This window comes from Abramis brama (assembly GCF_963993115.1).
Source record: "Abramis brama genome assembly, chromosome: 11".
Classification (NCBI taxonomy): Eukaryota; Metazoa; Chordata; class Actinopteri; order Cypriniformes; family Leuciscidae; genus Abramis; species Abramis brama.
In genome coordinates this window covers 21,577,945-21,590,458 of record NC_139973.1, presented here as the reverse complement: position 1 = coordinate 21,590,458, position 12,514 = coordinate 21,577,945, and the positions used below count along the sequence as shown (strand labels likewise).

The following is a 12,514-nucleotide window of genomic DNA, read 5'->3' as shown; positions in this document are numbered from 1 at the left end:
CAAAATAAAACATACCCCTGCATCTAATATTCATCCCTCAACATTAAGTTTTTGTTTTTGTTTTTTTAAATAAAAAAGTATACATTCATCACTCCTTTGTGCAAATCACTTATTTCTTACTAATTTGTAGGTTCATGATAATCTTGTGACCAAGATTATTGCTGTGATATATTTCTAAGTGAAATGCCTATTGAACCACAAAAAAATGTAGGACAAGACTTGCTGTAGTGCTGTATCCACCTTTTTCCTATGCCTTTCTATGGCCGTCTGTTAGTTATTTTAGTCAATAAAGTTTTAAACATGGATATTTTTCTTACACAAATGCATCGCTTCACTTCAGAAGGCCTTTATTAACCCCCCATTACTTTTATCATGGATGGATGCACTTTGATGGACTTAAAAACAGAAACGGCCATTCACTGCCATTATAAAGCTTGGAAGAGGCAGGGCATTTTTTAATATAACTCTGATTGTATTCGTCTGAAACAAGAATGTCATATACCTATGGCTTGAGGGTGACTAAATCATGGGGTAATTTTCATTTTTGGGTGAACTAACCCATTAACTACAGACATACATGTCTGTAAGACGTCAAGTGGGCATTTCACAGGAAGAAGTTATGACATTTTTGATGAAAGACTACAAAGTCTTATAAAAATGCATGCATTTGCATCACAATGCATTAAGAAACATGCATTAAGAGAATAAAAGGGTCAATTTTGATAAAGGTATAAATATTATTTGTTTTGAATACATTTTTGGTTTATGCATGTACAGTAAATTCTGCTTTCCTTCAGACAGTGAAGATATAGCACAACCATTTAGCAGAGTAACATTTAGTTAGCGTAAATAGATATACCCTCACAAAAAATTCTAAATGCCTAAGTAATTAATCCTGGTGCCATCATTGATCTCTCACTGTCAAGGCAACAACACCTTTGTTCTTTCTGTATTTCTCAGCAACAAACTTCACTCTATTTTCCATCTTCGCGTCAAAGTTAAACAGTGTTGGGATTTTACCCATTTACAATAGACATTTGATATGCTTAGAAGAAAGGGAATTTCATGAAAAGTTAAGACATATCCAAACTAGCCTTCAGGTGATAGACACAAAAGGATGTCTTTTACGAGATGAAGTCTGACCCTGGCGTTTTTGTGAAACCCTTCAGAAACATTTCTTAAAGAACTACTAGCTCATCAAATGAAACCTGACATGATAGGCCAACATTTAATATGCTGTATTTTCTACACAGATTCATTATGATCTTTAAGGAATAGTTCAGCCAACAATACAAATTTTGTAATAATTTTCTCATTACGCTGTTATTGTAATCCTTACCATATAATTCCAAAAAGCTGAAATGACTTTCTTCCGTGGAACACAAAAGGAGATGTTTAGCTGGATGTCTAAACTGCTCTCTTTTCTATATAGGACCACAAGGGTATCAAGTTCCAAAAGGGATACATATCTACTATATTCCAAGTCTTCTGAAGTCTGTGAAAGCTCTGTGTGAGGCACAGATAAATTCTTTTTTTAAATAATATAATATAAATTAAATAATAGGACACTTAAGTGAACTTAAACTTAGTACACTTTCATGACTATGTTTCTTAACACTTAAGTACAATTTTAAAAAGTGCACTTTATAACAATGTCAAAACTGAAATGAATTATTATATTTATTTTACATTCAGCAATAAACTTGAACCATAATTCAAAGACAAAAAAAACCAATTATGAAATTACATATAAAAATGTACTTACTGTAAGTCTTACTTTAAGTGGGTCAAAAACACGTGAATTGTGTTTAATATGAATTTAAACTGTAATACATACTAAGTGTCTAAGTGTTTGCACTAAAATATATTCTTGTAAAGTTTATTACTTCCATAAGAAGAACTATATGTTGAAGTGCTCTTCTTCACAAGGGACGGAAAAGAGAAGCATGGACATTATATAAAATAACTGTAAGAAAGAAAGTCATACAGATTTTGAAAAACATGATGATTTTGTTTTTTGGTGAACTACTGGTTGTAATTGTTGGGGTTGAGGGGTGAGGACTTAGATGCAGGAAACAATGGGCTTTTTATTTAACAAAAAAACAAAACAAAAAACATGACCGGCAGCAGGACTTGAACAGGCAAGGCACACGGCAATACATGATGGGAAACATTAGACAACAAACTGACCCAAGACTGAAAGCACAAGGAGAATAAATAGGGCAGCAAACAAAGCAGGTAACGAGGGAGGACAGGTGGGGCAAATCAACCAATAATCATATAACAAGAAGGGTGGGGTTAGACAATAGATATGAGAGCACATGGCACAAAGAAACAAACATGACAAGCCATGTGCTCACACCAAACAAAACAATAACTAAAGCTCATGGCCTGTAAACACAATCACAAGCTATGTGCTAAAACAAAACAAGATAAAAACTTGCAGCTAATGAGAACACTCATAAGCTGATAAAACAAAACACAAGAGCGCCTAGACAATGAAAACAAAACAGGCGCTCACAAAACACACAAGACAAGAGCTCGTGGCGAGTGAACAAATACACAACACATGCGCTCACACGAGAGACGAAACATGGAGCATGAGTGTCTGAACCCCACCATGGAAATTAAGCCAAACTAGACATGAGTGCTGGGATCCAAACACCACACTCCAAACAAGACACAAGGCATGCAGACAAGAGAGCGCACACTCAAAACCGCATGCTCACACAAAGACAAGACAATACATGAGTGTCAGTGTTCTGTCACAAAACCAAAAATTTACCAGACCGAAATGACAGAACCCTGAAACTGGCTTAAACAGAGGCTTCTATCCCACTGTAACAAAAGTCAAAACTGTATTAGACTTTGCCTGCATCCCTATGGGTTAGAATAAAACATTTAAATAAACAATCTAATTTGTTTAGCAGTAATCAGAATCACAGGGAAATACATTGGAAAGCTTATGAAACTGATTTTCAGATATTGTAGTTGCTTTTACAACTGACCAAAATGTATAATTAATATTATTGATGGATCAGTTTTTTCCTTTAGTGTCTAGAAAAGGGCAGTTTGTATAGCAGATTAAGAATGTTGTCACCCAAGCCCTTGTTGTCAGCAGCAGTTTTGAGGTGTTCAGCAAGCTTGCAATGACGCAGACAGAAATAGAGCGAGAGAGAAAGCGCTGGCAGCTTGGCAGTGTAATCAATGCTGCCTTAGAGACCAGCTATCCCACAATTCCCTATGTGTTGCAAACAAATCACAATGCCTTCACACTACAAAACAATAATCCCTGAGAATGAAGAACACTTCCTCTGATGTCAGAGACAGAAGAATATCATAATGACATCATTGTTAAACCCATGTAAAAACTCATTTGACTATTCGGTCTGTCTCAAAGGGTATTTGTCACATAACAACCAAAAGTAGATGGTGAAATTAAATGCACTACAAAATGCAACCGGAAATTACCCTAAAGTCCAGCTGTATTGAAATACTATATTGGAGACCTTTGCCTCCTCAGCTTTCATGTCCCAGGAGATGCATATTTAGATATAATTAATATAACCAATTATTGAGAAGTAAACCGGTATATGAATAGGTGTGGAACACTATTTTTATATAAGCATACACTACAAATTTCATTTTAGAGACAGAGTAAGTTATTACATCACAATAAAAGATTGTTAAGGCTATTTTTATGAGCACAATAAGACAGTGTAAAAATGGTCCATTTTGATCATGTTGAATGTTGACTTATTTTTCCATGTTAACTTTAAATATGTGTGTGTGTTTGTGTGAGTGAGAACCCAAAGCTACACGTTTAATAAAGCCCTAAGTAAAACATAATTTCATTCAATACTAATGGAGTCCAACCACAAACCTCTCACAGATGCTACACTCAAATAGAAAGTCTTCAGTTCATTATCATAATGCATAATGCTAAATGCAATGAACCATTGCAAAACAGCATCAGAGAGAAAGAGAGAGAGAGAGAGAGAGAGAGAGAGAGAGAGAGAGAGAGAGAGAGAGAGAGAAAGAAAATGGGAAAACGTTTGAGGTTACGCATGTAACCATGGTTCCCTGAGAAGGGGAACAAAATGCTGTGTCCCCTAGAGGGTGGGGAATGTCTCCGCTATAACCAGTGTCTGAAGCACGAGTCTAAACACGACAATGAACTTGACATTGGAATGGGTAATGGATTACCAACACCGCCATGCTTAAGGGATGAGTTTAAGCCCTATTGGCTGAGCTAAGTCGAAGGACTCAAAGGAGTCCTCATCCCTAAGGTGCACAACAGCAATGTGATCATAGACCGATCATAGCTTCTCAAGAATGGAGGCCTCAACAGGATGACTCTAAACCCTAACTACATTCATATTCAGGCCATTGTCCAAGGAGACTCACAGTGAGCCTAACAATCAGAACTTCTTTTCAGACAGCCCTGAAGATTGGAGGCCTCAATCAAGTGGCCTAGCAACGCTCTAACCCAAGGGCAGTAGCAATATAGCTCATATTGAGTTACAAACTCAGTTTAACTAGCCCGTGAAGTAGTTGTATTGAGTGGAGGCCTCAATACAACTACTCTCATAATGAGAGGAGGCCTAGCAACACTCCACACTAAGAGCAGTAGCCAAGGAGGAGCCAGAGAGCCTGACAACCTAGCATACTGCCCTACTGCCTAGCTGAGCTCTATGAGTGAAGGCCTCAGGATGACGACTCTCTAAACCGAGAGGGGGGCTAACGACGGCTAACGACCCCATGCTCAGGATATCTTGCAAGGAAGCTCATAGAAAGCCTACAACTCGCAATTGCTATTGTAGCAGAGCTCTGCGGAGTGGAGGCCTCAATAAGATAACTCTCTAGTGAGAAGAGGCCTAATAATGCTCGCAGTAGCAAAGGAGGCTCACAGAGAGTCTAATGACTTAGCAAACTGCGTAGCCGAGCTCTAAGACCGGAGGCCTCAACATGATGACTCTCTAAATTGAGAGTAGACCGAGCAACATGCTCAGGACATCTTGCAAGGTGGCTCACAAAGAGCCTACAATTTAATTAGTAAACTATCTGGTGACAGACAACACATTCACAACAAGCTTCCTTCTGAAAGCAGTGGCTAGCAAAGAGCCCAAATTCAGCACTACTGCCTGCCGAGCTCTGGAGAAACTCTCTATATGGCAACTCTCTAAATTGAGAGGAGGCCTATCGGCGTCCTACGCTCAGAACAGCTTGCCAAGGAGGCTTCGCAAAGCCTAATTCGGATCCGCTATTCAGGCAGAGCTCTAGGGAGCGGAGGCCTGAAAAGAGTGACTCTCTATAACAAGAGGAGCCCTAACAACGCTTCACTAATGTAAAGGTAAAAGCCAAGGAGGCTCACAGAGAGCATAACAACCTAGCGTACTGCCTAGCTGAGCTCTGAGGACAGAGACCTCAGCATGATGATTCTCTCAAGCGAGAGGCAGCCTAATGACACCCTATGCTCAGAACAGCTTACCAAGGAGGCTTCTCAAAGCCTAACAACTCAAACTTGCTGTCTGGGCGGAGCTCTAGGGAGCGCAAGCTTCAGAAGAATGACCTTCTAAAGCATAACTCTCTAAAGCGAGAGACGGCCTAACAATGTTCAACGCTCAGGACAGCTTAACAAGGAGGCTTACAGAAAGCCTAACGACACGATACTGCTATCCAGGCGGAGCTCTGTTATTCACAGGAGTGGGGCAGTTATGTCCAGACAAAAATGTTTTCCATAAAGTCTGTCTCATACCGCCAAACCAGATCTAATCTGTCATTGGTGCAGGCATAACTTTCCATAACTCCTAATAGTTATAATAATAACAATTACTACACCTTTGAAAATAGTATTATTTGAGCCAACAAGAGGAGCCAAAAAAGGAAACTTCCTGTTCGACTCGTCCCTGCTCTGCCTACAATGCCCATGCTAAATACCGTGTCACCGTAATGGCGGTCGCGGGATCCAAACCGCGGAGTGCAGGTGTTCAACTCTCATCCCTCAGGGAGAGTCAAGCACAGGTGGAACAATTACTGCAATTGCATTGCAAAAAACACGCATTTAACCCCCTCGAGAATCAAGCACACTAGTTCAAACGGCAGATTCTATCACTCTGAAAGGAATCATACGAGTGCCTAACGCGCTCATGCAAACCCTAACTACTGTCCCTCAGGGTAGAGCAGAAAGGAAAAAGCTCCTTACCTGTCTCTTGTAGTCAGTCTCGCGAATGCATCATACCTAACACATCCAGCTTCTTAAGAGAGTTGACAACATTCCACCCAAATGTGCGACCCACATCCCTCGAGAATAAGGACGGCGTGAACCTCACATTTGGGTGGAATGCTGTCAACTCTCCTAAGAAGCAGGAGCTAAACATGCATGCTCCTCACTCAAGTACAAATAAACAGTCTCCTGAAGACAAGAAAGAGGATGACGTATTTAACAGGTGCCCTTTTAAACTTACTGCTGCATCAGTGGTGACGTCATAGTCAAGTTCATTGTCGTGTTTAGACTCATGCTTCAGACACTGGTCACGCCGGAGTCATTACCCATAGCACCCTCTAAGGGACGCTTATGAATTTGAATTTTGAATACATTTGTTACTTACAACTGCATGTTGCTTTCTACGAATCCCATGTTTTTGTTGTGAGAATTAAATATTTTAAAATAACTATAATCTAACATATTTATGAATGAAATAAATGAAAAATTTGGTAGAAAAGCTAGTAAAATGCCTACAGCCCTTTAAAATGGTGATGTGTCCTTTCTGAACTTTCCCAACCTTTGACTATATGCAGTAATTCAAATCATAAAACAATGTCAAACTGATATTCAATTAATTGTACCAACTCATCTTGTTTTGTCCCTCATTACAAAATGTAGCATTCCTTAAAATTGTAATATTCAAGTAGTAACATTATTTGTACTTTTTCTCCAGAATGGTTGGAAGAAAAAAATCAATTACATGTTCTCAGTTTTTACACATGTTAATGTGTTGACTAAATTCATAAAACTCAACCACTAAACCCTGTTTTTAAATTGCATTGTATGAAAAACATCTGCAACAATACAGATAATATCCTATCAGAAAATTACCAGTACATTTTCCATTAAGTTAACAGACATTTCCTTAAACCCATAAACACAACACATTGCAATAATGTCAGGGATCAGCCAGGCTCCACCACCACACAATCACAGAGATCGCTGTCACCTGAGTACTAATCACCCGCACCTGCACGTCATCTGATCAGCAGCACAGTCAGCACAAAAGCACTCACCTCACACATTCACATTGTCTGGTCTCGTCTGAGTAAGGACTCAGTTCCCTGTTACTCTTACCTTCCTACGATTGATGTTTAGTGTGATCGTCTACCGTCCTGTTTCTCCAAAGTCTCCGTTGTCTTCCTGGTTCCTGTCATCACTCAGCTACTTACCTCTCTCCGTTCCACTGTGTGAACTCCAGCGATGAACCAGTACATCCACGACCTCCTTCATCATCTGCAAAAGAACCATTGACTGTCAGTATTTCTCACCATCATTATTCAAAGACATTCTCCATTATTGTCACCCACTGATGCTCACAGCTACTTGTTTCAATAAACCTGTTTCTTAGCAGTATCATTTTGTCTTGAGTCTCTGTTCCATAACAGAAGACCAGACCAACACAGCGTGAGAATGAGTTCCCCGGATCCTTTCCAGGAGGTTGTGGATGCCCTCAAGCGTGCACTTTCCTCTAACACTTCTGCATCACCCGTCACCACTTATCCTTCACCACTAGTGGCCTCCAGTGCCGTGGCCAATCCAGCGCCCTACTCTGGCTTGGCGGAGGATTGTGATGGATTTCTGCTACAGTGTTCACTGGCCCTGGAGATGCAGTCGCCTCGTTTCCCCACCGAACAAGCGAAGGTAGCCTTCATCATTTCCCTGCTGACAGGTTGAGCGCTCCACTGGGCCCAAACCATCTGGAATCAGAATACGATTGTTTCACCGTGGGACCTATCCAGTTGCAAGTGGGACAGTTGCACACAGAATCCATCTCCTTCCTGGTTCTGGAGGGACATGGAGGAGTAAGTTGAAGAGGCTCTCCAACAGGGTTACATCCGCCCTCCCCTGCTGCTTCGAGTTTTTCGTGGCAAAGAAGGACAGAGGCTTGCGGCCCTGCATAGACTATCGAGTACTCAACAACATCACCGTAAAGTTCCAGTACCCACTTCCTCTCGTCCCAGCAGGCCTGGAACAACTTCGTGGAACAGCCGTGTTCACTAAGTTGGACCTCTGCAGCGCGTATAACCTCGTCCGGATACGTGAGGGGGACGAATGGAAGATGGCCTTTGTGACCCCCACTGGACACTACGAGTACCTGGTCACGCCGTATGGTTTGGTAAATGCCCCCTCCGTATTCCAAGACTTTATGCACGAATAGATCAGGAATAGATGGAATAGATCAGGATATCATCGATGTAGACAATCACGGTACGATGAAGGAATTCCCTGAAGGGTCTGGTAAATGTCCCCTCCGTATTCCAAGACTTTATGCACGAGGTGCTCCGGGAATTCCTTCATCGTACCGTGATTGTCTACATCGATGATATCCTGAGCTCCGATATTCCCGGAGCCTGGCCGAACATCGTCCATCACGTTGCTGAGGTCCTCCAAAGCCTCAGAACATCACCTCTTCCTCAAGGCAGAGAAATCTCCTTCCATCAACCAACCATCCAGTTTCTCGGCTATAACATCAGTGAACACGGCATTTAGATGGACGAGGGGAAGGTGAATGCGGTCTGGAACTGGGTCACACCTACCACCATCAAAGAGCTCCAACGTTTCCTTGGATTTTCTCATTTCTATCGCCGGTTCATCCATAACTACAGTTCCATCACCTCCCCGTTGACCAACCTCCTTCAGAAAAAGCCCAAGTCTCTGTCCTGGACACCAGCTGCCAACCAGGCTTTCCAGAGCCTTAAATACTCGTTCATAAGTGCACCTCTCCTAATACACCCAGACCCCAACAAGCCGTTCATCGCCGAGGTCGACGCCTCCACTACAGGGGTAGGAGCAGTGCTATCGCAGCAGCAGGGGAATCCGGCACATCTCCATCCATGAGCCTTCTTCTCTAAGAAACTATCACCGGCAGAGATTAATTACGATATTAGTAACCGAGAACTAGTGGCCATCAAGCTCGCCTTGGAGGAGTGGAGACACTGGCTGAAGGGTGCTAAGGAGAGATTCACAGTTCTCACCGATCACAAAAATCTTCAATCTCTCAGAGATGCTAAACACCTCAACCCCAGACAGGCGAGATGGGCTTTGTTTTTCACCCGCTTCCATTTCACCATCTCCTATCGTCCCGGTACAAAGAATCTCAAGGCTGATGCTCTATCCCGTCTCCATAACTCTGAAGAGAAAACCAAAGACCCGGAGCCCATCTTGCCTCAAAAGATCATCCTGTGCCCCATCCAGTGGTCCATCCATCAGCAGCTTTCCTCCTCCAGTGTCTCCGAGCCATCTCCGCTACTGTGTCCACCCGGTCGTACCTACGTTCCCCGGTCACAATGCAATAATCTCACGCACTCTGCACATTCTTCCGTGGGCACTGGCCATCCAGGGGCCAACCGCACCCTCTCACTGCTACAAGATCACTTCTGGTGGCCCAACATGGCCAGGGAGGTGAGAAGGTTTGTCCAGGGATGCCCAGACTGCGCCATCTCCAAGAGCCCACGCCATCTTCCATCCGGCAAGCTCCTTCCGTTGCCCGATCCCCGACGACCCTGGTCACACCTAGGAGTAGACTTCGTCACCGACCTACCTTCCTCCGAAGGTAATACATGTTTCCTTGTCATTGTTGACCGATTCTCCAAATCCTGCCGTCTGATTCCTTAGAAAGGTCTACCTACTGCCATGAGCACTGCAGAGCTACTCTTCAACCATTTTTTCCGACACTATGGGATTCCTGAGGACATCGTGGCCCTCAGTTCATCTCCCAGGTTTGGAGGGCTTTCTTCAGACTCCTAGGTGTGACCGTCAGTCTCTTATCCGGACACCATCCTCAGATGAACGGGCAAACGGAGAGGAAGACCCAGGAGATTGGGCGCTTTCTGAGAACCTTCTGCCACTGAAACCAATTCTTAGGCTGGGCCGAGTACACGCAGAACTCCTTCCGTCAGCCTGCCACTGGACTCACTACCTTCCAGTGCGTGCTCGGCTACCAGCCTCCACTGTTCCCGTTTTCCGGGGAACCCTCCGACGTCCCCTCCATCGACTTTTGGTTCCGAGAGAGTAAGAGGGTCTGGGACGACGCACATCATCACCTTCAGGGGGCAGTGCACAGACAAAAGACCCAGGCAGACACTCGGAGAGCGGAACCACCTATCTTCCAGCCAGGACAGAAGGTCTAGCTTTCCACACGGGACATCAAGCTGTGCCTGCCCTGCAAGAAGCTGAGTCCCAGATTCGTTGGCCCCTTCACCATCACCCAACAGATCAACCCAGTCACCTACCAGGCTGCAGTTACCCTCACACTACAGGATTCACTCTACCTTTCATGTGTCACTCCTCAAGCCCTATCACTCACCTGTTTCACGGTTTCTGTTCCCTCCACAGAGAGTGGCTCGACAGAGGACCCCCCCTCCATTAATACTGGAGGATGGAACGGTCTACACTGTCCATGAGATCTTGGGGGGTACTGTCAGGGATCAGCCAGGTTCCACCACCACACAATCACAGAGATCGCTGTCACCTGAGTACTACTCACCCGCACATGGACGTCATCTGATCATCACCACAGTCAACACAAAAGCAACTCGCCTCACAGAGTCACATTGTCTGGTCTCGTTTGAGTAAGGACTCAATTCACTGTTACTCTTACCTTCCTACGATTGATGTTTAGTGTGATCGTCTACCGTCCTTTTTCTCCAAAGTCTCCATCGTCTTCCTGGTTCCAGTCATCACTCAGCTACTTACCTCTCTCCGTTCCACTGTATGTACTCCAGCGATCTCTCTCACCACAGCATCCACAACCTCCTTCATCATCTGCAAAAGAACCACTGACTGTCAGTATTTCTCACCATCATTATTCAAAGACATTCTCCATTATCGTCACCCACTGGTGCTCACCACTACTTGTTTCAATAAACCTGTTTCTTACCAGTATAATTTTGTCTTGAGTCTCTGTTGCATAACAAATGCGTAAACACCAGTGAAAAATCAATATGGAAAGTTCCTTCATATTAACATGATAAACTACAGGCTGTATTTTTTACACTTTTCTTATAGTGACTATTTATACCAACTTATGGTCACATAGTTGCAATTTTTTTAAATACTTTTTTGGCCTCCGGAGTCCATTATAAGATAAAAAGTGCTGCATACAAGGAGAAATGTTCAAAATATTTACAATTATTCTCATTTTAATGCAGCAGCTTTCTGTATTACCACGATTGAGAGAGAAACGCAAATAAACTATCATCAAGAGACACACACTTGCTCAGACAAGTAACCAACAAGAGTGGTGTGGTCTTATTTCCAGTTAAATTCTTTTCTAATTTGTAAAAACAGTGATGACACACATACGGGAAGGGTTGAGAACGAATCATGTTGTAGCAGACTAGGCCTTCTGCCCTGTTTTTAAAGGTCTTCTGCAAACTGAAGTAAAAATGATTGCACCATCCATCCTCAATACAGCAATCACTTAACATAAAACTTGACAAAAGGCACTTTTCACAGACAGAAAGAATGAGAAAAAAGAGCAACAGTTTCTCACTGTCTTGATCTTCATTCACTCTTTCTTCTTCTTCAGCCCGCCCTGAATTGACCTTCAGGCTATAGAAAGTCAGTGTCTTTCGCCATAGAGATTTATGGTCTCTAATAGAGGGGGACCAGGCCAGCAGTGATCTACGGGGGGCCTGGATTCATCTGTATAATCCAGCAAAGGGAGGTGTGTTGTAGAGGGCCAGGGGACCAGGAGGTCACTGTCTGAGACATTATCAAGGTTGCCATCTGGGCCCAAAAGAACCCATCATTGGCCCTCTGTGTTATTGTCATTCCTATAAGGCTCTAGAGAGAGTTAAAAAAGCTTTGTAATAAAGAGAAAAAAAAACTCTCTTTTGAAGAAATAGTTCAGTTCTGTTAAGGTCAAATGGCTTTTGTTTGGTGTTGACTCACTTCTGTTTCTGCTTTAGCTGCCATGTGGAGGTCGTGGGTGCAGAGATCACTCTCCATTCTCTCTCTGTGCCATAATCCTATTGCTGTAATCCCCAGAGGTCAGACCTTCTCTTTCTGCATTTTCTCCTGCTTTTCTCGCTCTTACTTTTGGTTTCTCTCTTTCTTTCTCTCTCCTTCGCTTTTATTTTGTCCATCTTTTTCGTGTCTCTGTTTATCATTCTCTCCCTGCCTAATATGGATGTTTCTTTAAGGGCACCTTCATGTTTTTGTATTTTACTAAAACTAACATATTTCAACTTTTTGTTTTTTGACGGTCACATTAAAAAATCTTAAAACAGTTTTTTGAAA

The 12,514-nt window shown here is 42.8% G+C and overlaps 1 protein-coding gene across 4 annotated transcripts in view; it reads right to left on the bottom strand.

The window, feature by feature from the left end:
* Positions 1–12,514, bottom strand: part of rhbdl3 (rhomboid, veinlet-like 3) — a 125,820-nt gene that overhangs the window by 83,003 nt on the left and 30,303 nt on the right. For 2 of the 4 annotated variants that reach the window (XM_084128053.1, XM_084128052.1), the window contains exon 1: positions 3,101–3,143. The exons of the other annotated variants lie outside the window; for them this stretch is intronic. The gene's annotated coding sequence lies outside the window, so the exon portion shown is untranslated. Of the gene's footprint in view, positions 1–3,100; positions 3,144–12,514 lie in introns of those variants that run through there. 4 annotated transcript variants of the gene reach the window in all.